The sequence below is a fragment of the Lycium ferocissimum genome, chromosome 9, assembly GCF_029784015.1.
Source record: "Lycium ferocissimum isolate CSIRO_LF1 chromosome 9, AGI_CSIRO_Lferr_CH_V1, whole genome shotgun sequence".
Classification (NCBI taxonomy): domain Eukaryota; kingdom Viridiplantae; phylum Streptophyta; class Magnoliopsida; order Solanales; family Solanaceae; genus Lycium; species Lycium ferocissimum.
The window spans coordinates 52174983-52197469 of record NC_081350.1 but is presented as its reverse complement, the minus strand read 5'-3'; the positions used below and the strand labels follow the sequence as shown (position 1 = coordinate 52197469).

At 37.9% G+C, this 22487-nt stretch overlaps 1 long non-coding RNA gene across 1 annotated transcript; it reads right to left on the bottom strand.

Annotated features, from left to right (window-relative positions):
• Positions 1-4928: 4928 nt before the first annotated feature.
• Positions 4929-11281, bottom strand: LOC132031241 (uncharacterized). Its single transcript, XR_009408211.1, has 3 exons — positions 10384-11281; positions 9926-10265; positions 4929-9803 (listed from the first exon to the last, which is right to left on the bottom strand). It is a non-coding gene; the product is annotated as an uncharacterized LOC132031241 (long non-coding RNA).
• Between the last annotated feature and the right edge of the window lie 11206 nt (positions 11282-22487).

Here is a 22487-nt window from a genome sequence, read left to right as displayed (position 1 = left end):
TTTTCAAAAGAGAGAGATGACGATGCAACTTCAATTAACAATTCTAATAGGAGGACTTTCTTTAACTAATTTCCTCACGTTTTCAAAGGCACTCGTATAATCTTTGATAGCATAACGAAAGACGAAACAGTTTCATTAGCCAGCCCACAACATATGTTTCACAGATCAAAGTATACTTTGAGGCCTTAGATTACCATTTTATATGACAAGTATTAAAACAAAAAACAAATAACATAAAAATGACCTCTTATAGAAGGATCATAATTTTCATATACCACAAGAATAATTTTATGAGAGGTTTGGAGTAATAGCTTTCGTTCTTCGTAAAAAATACTCAAAATAGAGCAGAAAAGAGAAATTCTCTTACTAAAGTTTAAAAAATTTACTGAAGTTTTTCTAAACTTCTGTTCTTTTTTCTTATGTAAATCTAGCAGTGATCTAACTTTCTTATTCTTTGATGTTCAAAATCATGGAAGAAAAAATTATTGTAACCAAGTTGCTGCCTCCCTCGAGGTTGAGGCACTTCACCTTTAATACTCCGTCAGTCCAATTTACACTGAACGCTCCTTTTTAGTCTGTCCAAAAAAAAAAAAAATGTGATACCTTTTTATATTTAAAAGTAATTAAACTTTAAACTTCTTCTATTTTACCTCTAATGAGATGATTTATAGCAACATAAATATTTATGACTTATTTTAGACCATAAATTTTAAAGATTTTTCTTTCTTTCTTAAATTTCATGTCCAGTTAAATGGTATTTACGATCTAACAGAGGTCAGGTTGAGTCCCCTAATATTAATACCCTTCCCCTACCTTCTCCTTATGGGACCGTGGGGCATATATTAAAGAAAGAAAAGAAAACATCCGACTAAGAAAATGAGGTACTTTCCCCAATTACTAGCCAGCACTAACTAATTTGTGGTTGTAAACAATATAATCTATCCCAAGTGTTAAGTCAACTTTTCCAGAAAGACTCTAGTCGTAAGTCTTGGTTGCTAAATATGGGATTACTAAAAATCCAACTACATATAGTTGTTTATAGTACCATGAACGAGTAATAAAAAAAGGCTAAAGAATATGTTACAACTATTGTTGATATATGATGATCTTTAGAAAACAATTTCTTCTCGTTATAAATGACTAGATTTTCATTGCCAGTGCGAAAAGAGAAATTATTGCTCAACTAATTAATTAGTCAAGTGAAAAAAGAGAAATCAACAATAAAGACATGATGTGTCAAGTTGGACAAATGCTATAAAATTTGGGTGCAACTTTTTCATGGAATCTATACAATCATAAAAGGTCAAGATGTATCAAGCTGCTTTAAGTTAATAATACCGTGTGGGATTTTGAAGCCACTGAACCAATTATGAAAAAAGTTAGTCAGACATTTTGTCATTTCATTAGAGAGACTGATCACTTAAAGAATGCACCATGCGTAACACACACTTAAGAAATTCTCTATACCAATTAGAGTCAGATCACTAAACTGACGAGAACCTGAATTTCGATCAAATATATAGAATTTGCCACATTAGAAAGATTAAAGAGCATCCAAGAAGCTTTTCAAATAATTTAAAGATGATACATACTCGGAGCTAAAATGGAGAGACGATATTGGTAGTAAAGAATCTCTTGATAGGATATACCAGCAAGCTAATGTAACAATGTTAGACCTTTCAAAGAAAGAGATTTATTATGTTCAGTTGTCAAGTAATTTATTGTACAAATGTATAGTATCTGAGAAAATACGTTGAATGTTAGTTAACCACTGAAGAACATATAATAGCCTCCAAATCAAGTTAAAAAATACAAAGAAAACTCAATTAGAAGACCACAAAGTAATTAGTTGAAATAGTCAAATACCAGATAATCTGGTTCATTGATATCACGAATAGGGTAGCCAACAAGATTAAAGGCTCTTTCTAAACAAATAAGAAGTCTCAGTTAAGGCAAGTAACAACATCCAAAGGCTACAGGAACGTATTTGACATTCAAAGAGTTGAAGGTGTCCCTGCCTTTTCATTTAAAGCTTGCACTAGATGAAAAATACACACTACTAGCTTAAAAACTCAATAAATTATAGTAGATCACTTCAAATTTTTGTTTTCGAGAAGGATAATTAAATTCCCGAATATCGATTGAAACTTGAACCCTTGTATAGGTATGCAATTTCAGAAAGCACAACAATTGAAATAGGTAGTATGTATTGGTATCAGATCTATTCACAATATGTTCAGATCTTTCCATTTTTTGACCATTTCTTGGGTAAAGTCTCCCTACTATATTTTAAAATTGAAGGAAAAAAGCTCAAATATGCCATCGAACTATTGAAAATGACACATTTATGTCACTCGTTAATAGTTGGGCTAATTTATGCTATCGCCGTGACCAATATTTCTCATCCATATATGCCACTTAACGTTAACAACTCAAGTGGCTGGTTTTAAAATACCAGATTTTACACGTGGCCTCTAATTAGAGGTTCACGTCGCCAACTTAAACTAGCCCGAATTAAATCCCAAATAAAATTAAAAACCCGACCCAGACCCGACTCACCCAGAACCCTTTTAACCCAAATCCCCATTCTTATATCCCTACAGAAGTGTTTCAAGCTCCATTGAACTTCATAAGAGGAGAAGATACTGAGTGTTTTTTATTTTTAAGTAATGGAGGACCTAGGCAGAAGAGGAGCAGATACTAAGTAGAACAATTCAAAGATGAGAAAGGCATGTGAGGAAGTGAGTGCATACTACTGTTTTTGTGATGAGAAAAATCGTCATGAAGATGGACCAAAGGGAGCAAAAAGTGTAGCAAAGTACTCGTTGCTTAACCGTAGTCAACTTAGTAGAAGGGATAAAAAAGAATCACCAAAAATCCACAATTAAGAAAACAAAACCAAATTGATCAAGCATAACAAGACCTCTCTTATAACTCTAATAGCAACCTGGATGTGGGAAATAAGAATAGGGATTTGGGTTAAAAGGGTTATAGGTGGGTCGAGTTTTAGTTTTATTTGGGATTCAATTTGGGCTGGTTTAAGTTGCTGATGTGGACCGCTAATTGGAGGCCACGTGTAAAATCTGATATTATAAAACCAGCTATTTGAGCTGTTAAAGGTAAGTGGCATGGATGAGCTATTCGGTCACAACGATGACATAATTGAGCCCAACTATTAACGAGTGACATAAATGAGCCATTTTCGATAATTCGATGATATATTTGAGCTTTTGGTTATCCTTATAGAGAAAGAAAGTTTTCTTCTAGTTCTGCTTCTTGCTTCTAGTTCAGAAAGACTTGTTGGAAATTACCGGTTGGTTTGGTCTGACCAAGAAAGGCATGGGACTTTTGGGAATTGCTTGGGCCAATCTAGGCTACCTAGTGATTACTAGCACCCTCAATGCACACTTTCTAAATATCTGTCTCCATCCAATCAATCCATGCCATAGACACTCAGGCTCGGCAAAAACGAGGCTAGGGACCATGCTCACCTCTCTCTTCATGTGGTTACTATTAGAACACAAGCCAAGAAACTCAAAATCAATAATTCAACCTTACTATTCCTCATAAAAGTAAACGCAACATTTTGTGTCCAAGAAGTAAACGCAACATTTTGTTTCCAAGCAGAATAAGTTTCCCGCTATATTCATTTAAAAAATGCGCATTTTCTTAATCTTGAAAAGATAGAAGAGCAAACTAGGCAAAAGCACCCGGGAACTCATTTACTTGGTAGTGATTCATGTTCATCAAAGAGGTAATGGTTTTTGCCAGATTTTGGATTTCCGATTTTTCTTGTGTTGGCCTTAAGAGTACATTTGTGGTTTCTATAATCTTTTTTGGTAATGCTAGAAGCATATTCAAAAGGTGGATTAATTTGGAGGGAGTTCGGGAGCCACTAATTTCGAAGTTTATTACCTGATCCAATAGTATAAACATTTTCTGCGAATGTGTTTTAATCACCAGAAATGTTTTTATTGAGATTTGATATAAAACTGTCTTAAGCAGACAATGCTAAGAAATCGAAGCTAAAGGACAGGAATTATACTGGACGTTGATATTTTAAAGATTTAAGATTGAAACAAGCAAGAGCGTCGTAATGGCCAATGCGTGAAAGCTTCAAAGAAATTAATGATGCACCTTTCATTAGTAATAAGATTATCTTTATTTAAAAAAAAAAAAAATGGAACAGATGGAGTTCTTGTGGAAATTGCCTACTTTTACTGTACTAAAGTCTGAATGGTTATCGCAATATACCCCGACCACAGTTGTGGCACTACAGAATTCTGGTAATATTTTCTGCTACACATCTTATATAAGTCGATTATTCTTTTAAAAAGCTATTGCAAGTATACTATTTAATGTTCCTGTCAAAGGCAATTGCTAAAGCTAGAACGCGATAAATGTCACTTCTAAACAATGTTTGAAACCAAATAATAATGTCCACATGAGCTAGAAAGGCTTAATTTGCTATTTTAGTTCTCTTTTACAGCAGTATTCAGAAATACAAGCCTTTTTATCAAGCGATTTTAATCATGAACCAACTCTTCATATTTACTGCTTTGCTTATTGAAACTTTTAGTCATGCATGTTCCTGGAAAGAAGTATGTTCAAAAGTAAACAACATTTGTTTAGTTAAGAGGAAATTCACAAAGGCACATTCCAATCATAAAGTAATTTAAGCAGGCAATTTATATCAGCCAACTCATTAATAATGGCAAACAAAAAACAATGGAAGTAACATCATAATTATTGAATGAGTTGTTCAGATATTTATTAGTCCTTTCCCTCTATCTCTGTACTTCAGTTTTACATTTAACACTGTTTTGCCATGCAGTTGTTACTAAGGTATGCTTCTAAAAATTTGTTGTAATTTTTTCTATCAAGCAAGTTGCTACTCACTCAAGATCAGTTGGAAAGCAACAGAAACAGATAGAAACTTAACTGAATAACCATTAATGCTAAAGTAAAACATACAATTAAGTTGATATCAGACATATACAAACAACAAACAGAAAATTAAAAAGAGAAAAATAGAAACGGGAAAGTTCACTTAGACAAACAAACAAAAACACATTCGTGGGATAATTCCAACATTACTTACTATACAAGGACAAATTGAACCTCTCAATCTTCCATTATGTCCATTGTCTTTGAGCTCTCTTCTTTGGCCTTCTCATTTTCTTGGGAAAAATGCCTTCAAGAAATATCACTAACCATTTTGTTTTACGAGCTTTAAACATGACGCTTCACACAACAGTTCCAATGACTAGTCCACAACTGTAGCCTATTACTTCTGATTCCTAGGTAAATCCACTCGCAAAATATGACTCATCTTCTTCTTCGGACTCCAATGGATGAGGAACATGCGACGGATCACTCGTTCCACAATGCTTTGATAAAGGAGGACCACATAAATCAAAGTTTCCACCATACGAGTTATTTTCAAATGTGTTGAATTGTGAATCTCGAGGACTGTGTCCAACAAGAAGATTTTGAGAGAGGTTTAAGCTTGCCAGGAACTTTAGTTTTGTCAGTTCCTGTGGACTCTTTCCTGTGAGCTGATTCCAATAGAGATCTAACAATTCAAGCATATTCAGTTGCCCCATTTCCATGGGAATATCACCTCTGAGATTATTATGGGATAAATTGAGTATCCAAAGTGAGCCAACATCTTTTAGTGCTTTCAGAATCACACCTTCAAAATCGTTGCTTGAGAGATCTATGGTTGTCAAAATTGTGGTGATCTTTTCAAGCTCAATATCCTGGCTTTTGATCACCAACCTAACAGAATCCTCATATATAAGAGAATCTCCTAAAATTGTACTCATTTATTTGATCTTTCCTTCATCTGCACCATCTAATCTAGTTATTGCTCTGAAGTTTTCAAAAACTTTTGCAGGCAGTGAGCCAGATTGAACCCTAATTTCTACGTTAGCTCTCAAGGAAGAAGAACAATTTGATGTCTTGGAAGAAGATGAGTTCGTTGACTTTACCGACACAAACGCATCAGATAAATTTCGTAATGACCGAGGTCTGCCCTTAAGGAATAAAAATGGTTTTGGGCCTCAGAGTTTGTTTGGGCCTATTTCTGATAAGTTGGGTTCGAATTCAATCAGACAAAATATTTCCAACACAGCCCAAATACACCTATCCTCAGCACAAGGAGTATACGCAAGACCACACAATATAAATGGTACTCTGCACAAGATTCTTTTACATGCTTCTAGAATTTCATGAGTTGTACAAATTTGTTTTTTAGGTTGTTACATATTTTTAGATACTAGTATTTAGTCCCTGATTAGTTATAGATATTATTTTCAGTCCTTACCATAACTGTATAAATAGTCATAGCTTTGTATACATTGTTCATACATAAATACAAGAGAAAATTTCCCATATGAGTTTTTCATTATCGGATTCTTTGAAATCCTTCATGGTATCAGAGCAATTTAGGGAAATTCTCTTTCAATCTTCCTTCATTTTTTCTTAATCTTATAAACTCAAATCACATCTCAACCAACTCTAAAAAATGGCACCACAATCGACTCCTAGTAATGTTTCCAGTGCTTCTACTGAGAAACGACAAGCAAATCTCCTTCCACCATCTCATCCTTACTACTTGAATGCCTCAGATTCACCTGGAATGAATTTGATAAATGTTAATTTTGATGGAGCCAGTTTTGGAAATTGGAAGAGAGGAGTTCTGATTTCTCTCTTAGCCAAAACCAAGTTACGCTTTATCAATGAAAAGGCACAAGTACTAGATGAAACCTCATCTCCGTTTGAGCAGTGGAGAAGGTGCAATGACATGATCATTGCTTGGCTTTTGAACTCTCTAAGCAAGGATATTGCAGAGAGTGTGATTTATTCACAAACAACTTCAGATATATGGAATGATCTCCAAGAGAGGCATGGTTAGCTTGATGGTTCAAAACTTTTTCAATTACAAAGAGATCTCAATAATATCACCCAAGGAACAATTGATGTTGCAAGTTATTTCAATAAACTGAAGAAACTGTGGGATCAACTCAAAGTGCTCAATACATTTATGGTGTGTAGCTGTGAATGCAAGTGTGGTGTTAAGGAACATAATCATAAGATGAATGAAGATATGAAGCTAGTACAGTTCCTAATGGGACTTAATGAAGCTTTCTCAACATGTAGAGGGAACATTCTTATGATGAAACCACTACCCTCTACTAATCAAGGCTTATTCAATCATCCTCCATGAGGAATCACAAAAGGAGATACATTTTGGGAACTTAGTGACAACATAATCTTCAGCTTTTAATGCAATAAAGTGGAATGAGCAAAGGAATTTTGCTGCAAACAAAGGAAACACACAAAGCTTCACTCCCAGAAATGTTCAGAATTATGAACCACCAAATTAACAATTTGTATTGCACTTTTTGTAAGAGGACAAACATACTAACTAGGCAAATATGATATAGGTTAATAGGTTTTCCACCAAATTTTAAATTCATAAACAAATCTAAGAAGCCTTTTAACAATGCAAGAGCTAATGTTGCAAATACAGGAGAAAGTATGGGTAATGGTGCTATTTTAGGAAATGATGAGGAATCTAGCATGATGAACACTTTTCCAGCAAATAGGATTGTTAGAAACAACAAGTCTTCCATTTTCAACATTGAAGCTTTTACAACGTGCCAGTGCCAACAATTGATTGAAATGTTTCAAGCACTCAAATCTAGGACTGGAACAGAAGAACAACACAGTGCAAACATGGCTAGTATCTCTAACATTTTAAAAGATCGCACATCTTGTATTTCAATTTTTAAATCTAACCCCCTGGATAATAGATTTAAGGGCCTCTCATCATATGACTTTTGACAAATCTTTGTTTCACAATTTCAAATTACTTCCTAACCCTGTTTCTGTCACTTTGCCTAACTCTTTTAAGGTCACTATTAGGAATATGGGTGATGTGGTTCTAACCTCTCGTATTGTCTTACTAAATGTCTACTATGTTCCTTCTTTCAAATGAAATTTTGTTTCAGTCAGCTAATTTGTTGATAAAACTGATCTAGGAGTTCTTATTACAAAAAAATGGTTGTTTCATATACAGGACCATTCAATGTTGAAGAAGCAGATTTTTGGTGAAGATGTTGGAAATCTGTATCTGCTGAACAATGACATATCCACATCCAGGCCTATTAAAACAAAGCCTAGTCAATCTTTAGTTATTAATCTCGTTTATTTTCTCTTAAGAATCCAGTTGTGTCTAATGTGGACTCATTGTCTTCTTTACCAGTGTCTATGAGCAGTCCTGATGTTTGTACTGAATTTCCTATTAATGAAATGAGCACAGTTTCTGAAAATTTTGATTCCTTCAAGCTTTGGCTATAGATTGGGACATTTACCTTATGATAGTATGAAGAAAATTACCGGAATTTCAGTCTCTCATTCTAAGACATCGCAGTTTCCTTGTGATATTTGCCCCATGGCCAGACAATCTAAATTATCATTTTCCAAAAGTAACATTTCTATACATGAGTATTTTGAAATGATACATATAGACACTTGGGGACCATATAGACATTTGGGGACCCTACAAGACTCAAACATATAAAGGCGAAAAATATTTCCTAACTATTGTGTATGATTTCTCTAGAACAACTTGGACTTATCTTTTATCCACTAAATCCAATGCCTTCCCCATTTTGAAATCTTTCTTAGCTTATACTGAGAGATAATTTTCCAAGAAAGTGAGAAAGTGAAAGTGATAAGGTCAATTAATGCCTATGAACTAGAGTCTGGGAATCTTACAACTGAATTTTTTTCTTCCCAAGGAATTATGCATCAAACATCCTATATTGCTACCCCTCAACAAAATGGGGCAGCTGAAAGAAAACACAAACATTTATTAGAGGTGTGTAGAGCTCTTATGTATCAGTCTCATTTACAACCTAGATACTGGGAGGGGGAGGGGGGAGCATTGTTGACAGCAACTCATATCATTAGTCTTTTTCCTTCCAAAGTTCTTCAACACAGTTCATCTTATGATAAACTTTTTCAAAAACCTCCCTCTTACGCTCATCTTAAAACTTTTGGTTGCTTATGTTTTGTTTCCACGTTGCCTCACAACAGAGATAAACTTTCACCTAGGGCAATTCCTGGAATTTTTTTAGGTTACCCTTTTGGAAAAAAGGGTTACAAGGTGCTAAATCTACTAAATAAACAGGTCATTATAAGCAGAAATGTCAAGTTTTATGAGTCTTTATTCCCTTTTGCACACTCAGTTCGTATGTCTAAATTATTTCCAGGGTCTTTCAAATCAACTAAACCCCTCTCTTTTGAGGATTTAACCCAATCTAAAACACAAGAATCTTCACTCTCCTCTCCATCCACTAACAACACTCCATCTCCACCTTCATCCACCATCAATCCTGCATTTGCTAGTTCTAAACCTAGCACTCAACCTACCACTTCACCATCTTCTTCTCCACCTAATCTCTCCACTAATCCTATGGATGTGTCATCTACAGTGCAGGGCCTGCGCAGGACCACTAGGAAATCGTTTTTTCTTCATATTTGTCTGATTTTATTTATGAAACTAATTTTTTTGTGATTTCTTCTAACACTCCTACTTTGTCTCTTCATTCTTTTTTTCATTCTTTCTAAGTATTAACAATCAATATTTAAATATCATCTATTGACAAGATTAGAGAGCCAGTTTCTTGCCTGAAGGCAGTAATTGATCCTGGTTGGGTTCTTGCCATGGAAAATGAACTCCAGGCCTTCATCTCCAACTCCACTTAGGAGGTAGTTTCTTTGCCTCTGCCCTGCAAATGGGTAGATAAGGTTAAGCTCAAATCCGATGGTTCTTTGGAAAGATTAAAGGCATGGTTAGTGGTGAGGGGGGATATTCAATGTAAGGGTATTGATTACAATGAATCATACTCACCAGTCGTGAAGATGACTACCATTAGATCCATTCTTGCTATTGCAGTCAAGAACAGTTGGCCTTTGTTTCAACTGGATGTAGATAACGGCTTCTTACATGGTGATTTGGACGAGGAGGTCTTCATGAAATTTCCTCCGCGATTGACATCACCTTCTCCCTCTCATGTTTGCCATTTGAGAAAGTCCCTTTACTGGCTCAAACAAGCTTTACGCTAGTGGTACGCCAGATTATCTGTAGCTCTAGGGACTCATGGATTCGTTTCATCTTTGAATGATTACTCGTTGTTTTACAAGTCCTGTGGCAGTCTTGTTACAGTCTTACCTATCTATGTCAACAACCTCTTGATAACAGGCAACAACCAACAAGAAATCACTGAGTTAAAGGAGTTTCTGGACACAGAATTCAAAATAAAAGACTGGGGGCTCGCAAATTACTTTCTGGGAATGGAGATTTTACACTTACCAAAGGGTTTGATTGTAACGCAACGTAAATTTTCCAAGGATCTTTTGTTGGAACACCCAGATCTTTCTACCCATTCGGCTTCGACTCCCATGGACCTGACTCTTAAGCTCACCATGGACTCAGGTGAGTTATTATCTAATCCTACCATCTATCGGAGACTCTTAGGACAACTCAATTTTTTGACACACACACGACCGAACCTCTCTTATGCCGTTCAAACACTCAGTCAATATATGCACTCCCCAAGATCTGTACATCTTCAAGCAGCTTTTCACGCTCTCCGGTATTTGAGACGTGACCCAAGTTTGGGTCTTTTCATGAATTCTTCACCGTCTCTTCAAATTCTTGGATATCGCAACGCCGATTGGGCCTCTTGCTATTCTACTCGCCATTCCGCGAGTGGCTTTTACATACTTCTTGGTGGTTCACCGATATCTTGGAAATCCAAGAAACATCCCGTTGTTTCAATAAGGAGTCTTGTCGCAGAGATATCATGGATTATTTTTCTTTTCTTTGACCTTAGAGTATATATCCCCTTCTCTTCTGGTTTCTTTGCATTGTGACAACCAATCCGTCATTCACATTGCAAAAAATCCAGTTTTTCACGAATGAACCAAGCACATCAAACTTGATTGCCATTTCATTCGTGAAAAACTTCTCGATAGACTCATTTCTCTGTTCTTTGTTCCTTCAACCTCCCAACTAGCAGATTTATTCACCAAAGCCTTGGCTGGGCCTTTGCATCATCATTTTTTGGGCAAGTTAGGTATCCGATCATCGGACGCCAACTTGAGGGGGGATGATGGAACCCTAATTTCTATGTTATCTCTCAAGGAAGAAGATGAGTTTGATGTCTTGGAAAAAGATGAGTTCGTTGACTTTACCAACACAAACACATCAGATATATTTCATAATGACCAGGTCTTCCCTTAAAGAATAAAAATGATTTTGGGCCTCAGATTTTGTTTGGGCCTATTTCTGATAAGTTGGGTTCGAATTCAATCAGACAAAATATTTCCAACACAGCCAAAATACACTCATCCTCATCACAGTGAGTATACACAAACCACACAATATAAATGGTACTCTGCATAATATTCTTTTACATGCTTCTAGAATTTCATGAGCTGTACAGATTTGTTTTTTAGGTTGTTACATATTTTTAGATATTAACATTTAGTCCTTGATTAGTTATTGATATTATTTTCCATCCTTAGCATAACTGTATAAATAGTCATAGCTTTGTATACATTGTTCCTACAGAAATACAAGAGAAAATTTCCCATATGAGTTTTCATTATCAGATTCTTTGAAATCCTTCAAAGCCACTGAATTTGTTACGAGAAAGATCGAAATTCCGCAACTTGGGAAAGCAAACGTTATTCTGACAAGTACTTATAGGTCCATGGAACACATTGGACTTCAATATAAGGACCTGCAGCACTGGAAAAGTTCTTATCCTAGCTAGAAATGTGTCATTTATAGCAATATTTCCCCCATAAAAGGCTTCAAATTGACGACAACGGTACAACGATACAGGGATAGTTTCTTGAAAGTGATTACCGTTCAAGACAATGGTCGTCAATGAAGTGCTCCAAGCATATAACGGTGGAAGACTCCCACTGATATTATTCTTTCTCAAGTCGAGAACAAATTGTTCAGTCATGATTCCCAAGCAATGTGGAACTGATTCATTGAAGTGGTTATGTGATAAATCCAGTAATCTGAGCATGCTCAAGTTACATATAAAAGAAGGTAGTGGACCCACAAGGGAGTTAAATTTAAGATCAAGATACTCTAGTTTATAGTTATAGAATTGTTGTAGGTGGCCTGTTAATGAATTTTGTGAAAGGTTTAGATACCACAATAAGTTCCACCTTATGCTGCTAAACCAGTTAAGGATTTGACCATGAATCTTATTGTTAGAAATATCCAAGAACTCAAGCATTTCTAAAGTTCTCAATAAATGTGGAAAATCCTTCAATTCGCAAGATGATAGGTGCAAAGTTGACAGGTTACGAAAAGTGATACTTATTACCGTATCATCAGTGATGTTATTTGATGAAAGGTCAAGGTAGTGTAGGTTAGTGTGATTTGAAAGTGAGCGAAGAACAGGACCGCATGATTGATTATGAGTTAAACGCAAAAGCTCTAATGTTGGGTTTGGTTTGAGCTCATTCGCTAGTCCACTAAATCGATTATAAGTGAGATTCAACTCAAAGTTAGGGAGGCTAAACACCCAAGATGGTATTGTGCCATTCAGTGAGTAGCTAGACAAATCTAGTCTAAATAGCTTTGTCACGACCTAAATTACGGGTCGTGTGGGCACCTACCATATTACTACCTAGTAGGCCAACCCATGCCAGCCAACCCAATATTCTAACACGTTTTTATCACCAGTAATATATTTAATGATCACAATTTAAAAGTAAATATTCATAATGACTCTGTTACCAATATAAGAAAAACTGAAAAATTCTCGGGATCTAGTCTAGACAGGTACAAGAGCTCCTATTACACAGGGATAAACCAAAATAAACGACACAGCCTCTGCCTGGAATGAGATGAGCAAGGCTGTAGGAAGATGTCCGATAATCCACTAAGAGAAACTTCAAGTAATGACCTGCAACACATCTACACCCAAAAAGGATGTAGCAAGAGTAGTATTAGTACATCACACGTATTGGTAAGTATCATAGGTCGACTAAGATTAGTTCACTCTACACAATATAAAATCAATAAGATAAACAGATAAGTCAATGTACGCCCCACGACTCCCAACATAGATAACTACACCGATACGAACTCACCTCTCTAACTCCTGGTTATTCCGGTTCCCTTATTCCCATAGTATTGCCAGCTATCATACTAGTCAAGTGTAGTCCTACTTCGTATTTCCCTTAGGGCCAAGTAATTAATTCTTATCTCAATAATTCACTAGGGTTTTATATTCGGTTCACTCACTAGGGTATGATGCATACACGGAACGTACTCAACACACTTTCACCAAACAATGTGACTCTCTAAATCCATCAGATTTAACTCAGAAATTTTGAAACTTAATAATTCATTCTCACGCCAACACCTTCAAACATGATCAGAACTCTTCAGACAGTTCAACACTATTATCGGAGATGTATAATGCAGATGTAGTAGAATGACAGCATGTAAATATAAGAATATAAAGATATGTGAATGCAATGCAGTGCAATGACCAAATACACATCAGTACATACGTGCTAATTAGTGTCTTTTCCCAATAACCATGACCTACAGGGGACCCATGGTATCCATGTACCACCTGTTCCGGAACGAACCTCAAACCACGAGCTCACAACTAGGCCACATCCTCACCCCCGGTCAAATGTGCCTTTTCATATATTTAAATATATTTATCTTCACATCACTTCCAATGATAGATTATTAAGTAGTACCTCATATTCAACCCAACTCAGCCATAAAATCAGATAGCACCTGTTGATACTCACTCAGACTTTCCGCTCCATGCATTATTCCATAACCACATGCAAATGTATGCAATGATGCTAATGAATGAAATCAATGTTATGAAATATTCCCTTGACGGGCGTAATACTATTATGCCTTCGCTTCAACTCACCCAATGCAACCCCTTTTATTGACAAGAATAACCGGCCGTATGAATATTACAAATAACTCAATAATTTATTGTGGAAATTAGATATACCTCAGAATAATTATGCTAACCTGTGGGGTACGTAACCTTCTTTAATAGCGACAGGTGATCACTTCATATCACTAGCACATAGACCTCAATAATTGTAGAACTTAGTACCCATTTATACATTCGTTGTTACCCTAGTTACTATATATACATAAACTTCCATTAAATTATGAACATATGCATCCAAACTCCGTGTCTGAAGACCTAACCATGCTTTCTTCCATCAATTCTATACGTATATACGACTCACTAATCAAAGTCTAACTCAAGTAAACCATAATCTACCTTGATGATGAGCAACTATTTAAACTTCCATGAAACATCCACCCTCTTAGCCTTTATTCGAAATCCATGCGGTGATAGTTGAAGGGGAAGATGTGAAGAATGTTGGAGGAGCCTCTTTTCTTGGTGTCAATTGTTTTTCTTCATGTAAAATCTAATAGCAGCGTTGAAGGGTATTTTATTAAAAAGAAGGGTGAAATATAAAACTAAGCATGGAAAAACGCGCTTACTGGTCCGTGATGTTCGCCCCGGCGGACCAAATCTTGCCCGGGCCCATAATTTTTAACTCTTTCTGAACTTGATTTTTCTCACTGTTATTCATTTTAGATACCCCATAGGGCTACCATATAAGATCTTAAGCCTATATTGGGCACGGGTACGACCGGGCGGGTCCTTATATCAGATACCAATTAAACCACCATTCGTCCTCGAACGACGTGGGATGGGGAAATTGTCACACTCCCAGCCCCTAAACCTTAGGAGGCAGGATTTCGAGTTATTCATCTCCCCAGGCCTCTTATCTCCATCCTCACTTCCCATTTAAACACCCTACCCCCTTCATTACTCATTATACTACTCACATAACTCAAGGAAGAGGAAGAATTTCTCTGTAGCCCAAGGGACACTTCTCGAGCAAAAGCTCGCAGATCTCTAACTATTTCAAGGTATGTACTCCCTCTCATTGTCCTATAACTTGATTATAGCCTTTTATTTCAAATTTTCCATGCCTAAGTTGCTAGATTAGAGCAAAAGTTGGTCCTTTGAAACAAGGGTTTTTGATTTCTTGGGGTATGAAGTTCTTGGGTCATGGTGGGTTATTTCATCGTTCACACTGTCCCAATCATTACTTACTACTAAATATCTTCTTAAAATAGGGTAGTTCATGTTGGGGTGGGGGTGTTTGGTAGAGGTGCAATTTTTGATGAGTTTGATCAAAATTTTGGTGCTCATTGTGGTTGAAATGAGGTGCTATAGGTTGTAAAATTCATGTATGCTATCATAGTACTTGATCCTTGCAAAAAAGGTGAAAACTGTGGTGAAATTTTTTGGGTTTCTAGAATTTGGGTCTAAAGGTTGCTCACTGGAGAAGATAGCGGACCCTCTTTCACCATAGCGGTGGCGCTATGGCGCTCGTGGTATTGCAAGCGCCGGCCGACTAAATCCGGGAGATGTCAGCTGTAGCGGACACCTGCTCGCTACGACGAGCCGGCTACAGCGGCGACAACATTGCTATGGCAGAAAATCGTCACTGTGGCAGGCCCCTTTACAACTATGGCGGCTTCGCCACAACGATCATCCTACAACTACCGCGGCGAAGATGCCTGAGGCAGAACCTTATAAACCAATATAGTCTGGGTTTTAACTTAATTACGCACCTCTTATCACTGCCTAATCTTTGTGCCACATTATTCTAACTCAATCTTCCCTTTACAGGCTAGCTATCTCACCTTGCTATGGCAAGTCCACAACAACAACAATAATAATAACAAGCACCTGCTTCCCCCGCCTATGTTAGGTTTTCTTCGCATTCATGCAAGAGAAGCTACATGGAGCAGCAGACCAAGGGTCTACTTCATGAGAGGGCCTTTGTCATGGATCAGGTGGAAGAGCTGGCCCCGGAATTCTATCAACTTCTACATCAAATTTGTTGGGGTCCATTAGTCGAGGAGCCGAGAGATATTAACTGTAACTGGGTTAGGGATTTCTATGTCATGCTCCCTACTGTTTATTGGACTGCTCCGGAACCTGAGATCAGTATTAGAGGGGTCAATGTGGAGGCGATAAATGTTGTTCATGGTTTGCCCAACCCTTCGCAGGCTGAGCTGAGGGCCAAGGACCATGAGGGGAATGGGCCTTGGTTGGTGAGGATGTTGGTACAAGAGTCCAAGAGGAGGAAGACCACTTGGGGCATCACCCGGTCTGCCATCAAGAGCCATCACTTTACTCCAGAGGCTCGGGGGTGGCTGAATCTTGTTGCCCAAAGGGTTCGCCCTTTGAGTAACATTACTGATGTAACTTACTCCCAGGCCCTTATGGTTGCTTGCATTCTAGATGGTGTGCGAGTGAATGTGGGGATGCAAGTGATTGAGGAGTGGAGGAGTTTCATGGTCAAGGTTGGCCCGAGCTTGATGTTCCTCTCCGTGATTACCCACTTATGCGAAAGGGCGGGTGTGCCTGTGGAGCCTGGCGATTGATATGTTTGAGTGTGATATCCCCTTCAACCCTTTGAAGGTGAAGGGGTCACATGGCAGGGGTAAGAGAAGAAGGACCGACTCGGACGATGATGAGGCCAGCGAGGGCCAAAAGGGAGGTGGCGACGGGAGTAGTCCTTCACAAGCCCCGGGTACCTTAGAGCTCATGGAGGTGGATATGGCAGCATTGAAGGAGGCCATTATGGGGTTTACACGGCCTTCCATGGAGGCTGGGACGTCTAGTGCTGCTGTTGGTGCTGGTTATTTCACCCCGGATGAGATGAAGGGTTATCTGGAGACTCAGACTAAGATGGAGGACGTTGTGGATGCCTTGCAGGGTGCTTTTGGATCTCTGGACCAAGCCCACGTGGATCTTTAGGAGAACTTGGACTCAGAGAAGAAGAAGAAACAGGCTAGGGATAAGCTATTTGTAAGGATGTGGAAGGGCGTCCAGAGCCTTCTGAAGACCCTAGTCCCAAAGAAGAAGCACCCCAAAGTGACCACTCGAGATGTCCCGCAGTTCTCCTTCCTGAGTGCGTCCAGGCTTGGCGGTGAAGAATCCAGTGACTCAGATGCCAGAGGTGATGAGGCGACTAACAAAGGAGTGACTTAGAGACCCCCTCCCCCCCCCCCCTTTCTTCCCTTTTTTTATATCAGCTTGATTCCTATTTCCCTTGTAGGCCTTATTTTAAGAAAATTGCTGTTTTGGTTTGTTTTGGATGTCTGGATAATTTCTTTTTATTTTAGGTGCGGTGTCCCGGTTTAAGGACACTCGTAAGATAATTGCCCTAGTTGGACAGATGTTTCTATGTAGGTTATGCTTTGAAATTTGGCTTTTCTTTGAATTTTGTTGATGTATGAACAAGCTGGGAAAATATGGAACAGGGGGAGGTCACTGGTTCGTGGCTCTACTGCGGCGATCACTTGGCCGCTGCAACGAGAGTGTTATGGCGGGGAGAGTCTCTCTATTGGGGGGCTGCGAAAAAGTCTTAATCCTCTATAGCAAACCCGCTGTAACGGCTCCCACACCACTGCAGCGAGGCCTCAGTGTCAGTGAGCGAATTTTGATGCCCACCAACTCAGGGCACGCAGGGGCTCGTTCGTTTGCTTAGCACGTACAAACCCGGATTTCGCCCAACGAGTACGAACGCATCCTCGACTTACTTACCTTCCTAATGTACGCACATAATTTATACCACTTAATATCGGCAACAGGATTTCCATTTATTCACACACTTAACACATAGAATACCCACCGAAGGTCTTCCTTGGGTCATTATAATTAGATACTAATTGGAATCGACAGCTACCAATTAGCCCGTCATGATACCAATTGGAATCGCCCAGATACCAATTGGACTCAACTAGGGGATTGCATATTGGAGTAGCACGATAGAATGAACGAAGGAAAACTTCTAAATGTCCTATAGCCTATTGCGGATGGGCATGGACGTCATCATACCATTCCATAAGGCTCTACTGGACATTTGTTCTTATACTTGTGAGACCGGTAACCTAGGCTTTGATACCAACTGTCACAACCCAAATTACGAGTCGTGCGAGCACCTACCATATTACTACCTAGTAGGCGAACCCTTGCCAACCAACCCAATATTCTAACACGTTTTTATCACCAGTAATATAATTAATGATCACAATTTAAAAGTAAATATTCATAATTACTCTGTCATCAATACAAGAAAAACTAAAAAATTCTCGGGATCTAGTCTAGACAGGTACAAGAGCTCCTATTACACAGGGATAAACCAAAATAAATGACACAACCTCTGCCTGGAATGAGATGAGAAAGGCTATAAGAAGATGTCTGATAATCCACTAAGAGAAACTTCAAGTAATGACCTGTAACACATCTGCACCCAAAAAGGATGTAGCAAGTGTAGTATCAGTACACCACACGTACTGGTAAGCATCATAGGTCGACTAAGATTAGTTCACTTTTCACAATATAAAATCAATAAGATAAACAAATAAGTCAACGTATGCCCCACGACTCCCAATATAGACAACTACACCGATACAAACTCACCTCTCTAACTCTTGGTTATTTCGGTTGCCTTGTTTCCACAGTATTGCCAGCTATCCGACTAGTCAAGTGTAGTCCTACTTCATAGTTCCCTTAGGGACAAGTAATTAATTCTTATCTCATCAATTCACTAACGTCTACTCCATAATTACTAGCCTTTGAGTTTTCTATCCGGTTCCCTCACTAGCGTATGTTGCATCGATGGAACATACTCAACACACTTTCACCAAACACTGTGACTCTCTAAATCCATCAGATTTAACTCAAAAATCCTGAAACTTAATAATTCATTCTCCCGCCAACACCTTCAAACATGATCAGAACTCTTCAGAAGTTCAACACCATTATTGGAGATGCATAATGCAGATGTAGTAGAATGACAACATGTAAATATGAGAATATAAAGGTATGTGAATGCAATGCAATGCAATGAAATGCGATGCAATGACCAACTACACAGCTGTATATATATGCTAATTAGTGTCTTTTCCCAATAGTCATGACCTGTAGGGGACGCATGGTATCTATGTACCACTCGTTCCGAAACGAACCTCAAACCACGAGCTCACTACTAGGCCACATCGTCACTCCCGATCAAATATGCCTTTTCATATATGTAAATATATTTATCTTCACATCACTTCTAATGATCGATTATTAAGTAGTACCTCATATTCAACCCAACTCAGCCATAAAACCGGATAGCACAACTGATACTTACTTAGAATTTCCGCTCCATATATTATTCCATAACCATATGCAAATGTATGCAATGATGCTAATGAGTGAAATCAATTTTATGAAATATGCACTTGACAGGCGTAACACTATTATGCCATCACTTCAACTTACCCAATGCAACCCTTTTTATTGACAAGAATAATCGGCCGTATGAATATTACAAATAACTTAACAATGTATTGCGAAAATTAGATATACCTCGGAATAATTATGCTACCCTGCGGGTTAACCCTCTTTAACAGTGACAGGTGATCACTTCCTATCAGTAGCACATAGACCTCAACAATTGTAGAACTTAGTACCCATTTATACATTCGTTGTTACCCTAGTTACTATATATACATAAACTTCCATTAAATTTTGAAAATATCCATCCGAACTCCGTGTTCAAAGACCTAACCATGCTTTCTCCCGTCAATTCTATACGTATGTACTACTCACTAATAAAAGTCTAACTCAAGTAAACCGTAACCTACCTTAATGACGAGTAGCTATTCAAAATTCCATGAAGTATCCAACCTCCTAGCCTTTATCCGAAATCCACGAGAGATGATAGTTGAAGGGGAAGATGTGAAGAATGTTGGAGGAGCCTCTTTTCTTAGTGTCAAGGGTTTTTCTTTATGTAAAATCTAATAGCAGCCTTGAAGGGTCTTTTATTAAAAAGGAGGGTGAAATATAAAACTAAGTATGGAAAAACGCACTCACTGGTCCGTGATGTCCCATTTGCGGTGTACAAAATCTTACCCGAGCCTAGGATATTTAACTCTTTTCGAAATTGATTTTTTCCACTATTATTCATTTTAGATACCCCATAGATCTACCATATAAGATCTTAGGCCTAGATTAGGTACGGATTTGTGAAGTATTAAATAACGACCGGGCGGGTCGTTACAAGCTTTTGAAGCATGCCCGCGTTGCAAGGTAGTGGACCAGATAGAGAATTATTGGACAAGTCTATGTTTTCAAGACTTCTCAAGCTTAAAATTGAAGAGGGAAACCACAATGAAGTTGTTCTTAGAAAGATACATGTCAACTAGGTCTTGGTGGCCGAAGCAAGCTTCGGGAATATGGCCGGTGAAATGATTATTAGCAAAATTCAGCACCCTAATTTAAGTTAGGTTGCTAATGGAATCGGGGATGAAATCAGAGAAGTGACATGCTTGGAGGTTAAGTGATTCAAGGACGTCAAGGTGCCAATGGAATCAGGAAGCTCACCAGAGATGCCTGTGCTTGCAATATCCAATTCCAACAGAGTGTTGCTTAGGTGGATCATTGGTAAAACTCCTTTGAGAAGATCAATTTTATGCAAAATAAGCTTTTTCAAGTTTGGCAGAAGGAAAAAGCTCTCTGTAAGAGCACCTTGCAAAGTAGTTGCTTCAAGATCCACGTACCTTAAGGGGCAAAACAAGTTCATAGGTAATAGAGATGAGATGTTAACATAGGAGAGAGAAACTACCTTCAGATTTGTGAAGTTTTGAAGCAGTGTTTCAAATGTCTTCCAATCGAGTTCAAGCCCTGAATAAGAAAGATCAAGTGAAACCAACTTTGAAAGGTATGAATTTTTCGTTGGGACTTTACCATCAGGGTAAGACTGAGAATGGTCGAGATGCCTCAAATTCCTCAAGAGACCAATGCCATTTGAAATTGAAGAAGAACTGAAGTAATTGCTAGCAAGGTTAAGTGTTTGAAGATGATGAAGTTGGAAGAGGCTGCTGTTGGGATGAATACTTCCATGAAGCGAACTACAACTAAGGTCCAAGCCGATAACATTACCAGTTAACATGTCACAAGTGACTCCATCCCACGTGTAGCAATCTGTACTCTCATTCCAAGAGATATTTTTTTGTAAAGAAGAAAACACCACAAACTAGAGTAGTCATCGGAAGAGATTTCAAAGGGTTGCTTGAACCGAAGCAAGGAAGAAGCTTCACTGGGAGAGCAAAGATGATGCATAAGGGAAGAAGAAAATCTTTGACGACGTAGAAAGACAAAACAGAGAAGTGAATAAAAGAAAAATAGACGTCCCATTTTCTTTTGTTTATTTTCAGCAAATATAAGAATGTTCTTACAAAATCAGTTATCATAATCCATATCTATATATAGTTAATTTCATTCCTGACTTACTTCCCTTGTACAAACATCCAAGCAGATAGTTAAAACTATGGAGATTTGGTAGTTGGGGCTTTTAAAACGTCCTCTCCTACAAATTGTACACGAAATTAAAGGCTACAGTACGTTTCTTGTCAAATCGCTTTAAAAGCTATTCTGAAGTAAATGAGAACTCCTCATTTCACAAAATTTTCTTGCCCTCCAAAACTTTGATAAATGTGGTAAAGTTTCTCATTTCTATTTTGTTTCTTTTAACTCTTCCTCTAAAACAAAAAATGAAAATTCCAAACTCTTTCTTCCTACATTTTTCATTAAAGCAACTTTCATGATAACAGACACTCCGGGTAGTAGGAAAGTTATTTATGAGGAAAAAAGATAGTGGTTCTTAATCTAATTAAAATGATATTGGAGAGTCAAAAAAGTGTTATTCTCCCGTTCCTCTACATTGATTGTTTTTCAAAAGCAATATTATGAAAGTTTTTATTCGAGTTGTAGATACTCATGAATCAATATGACAAGAGGACGCACTTCGTTAATCAAGAACCAAGGGGGACGAATACAATAAATTTTCAGAAGCAATACATGGTTTTGTTAAGCATGCTGCAAGTGAAGGGCAGCTTTGGCGTTGTTAGAAGGAGTTAGAGTCGCACATTGGTTGGGAATGGATTAGTGGTTTGCTTATATAGACTTGAGCAATCCTCTCCTCGTGAGCTAACTTTTGGGTTTGAGTTAGGCCTAGGTGCCATATCTTTACAGGTTTAACTAGTAAAGTAGCTGCTATGGAAACAACCTTGGCGCAACAGGTTCGTGCTGTGGAAATAGCCTCTTGCAGAAATGCAGGGTAAGATTGCGTAAAATAGACCTTTGTAGTATGGCCCTTCCCTAGACTCCACACATAGCGGGACCTTAGTGCCCTGGATTACCCTATTTTTTTATTTTTATTTTTTTTGTTAAGCATATTGCAAGTTAGCTGAAGGGCAATAAAAAGGGAAAATTTCAAAAATATACAATTTGCTTACTTACATCGCA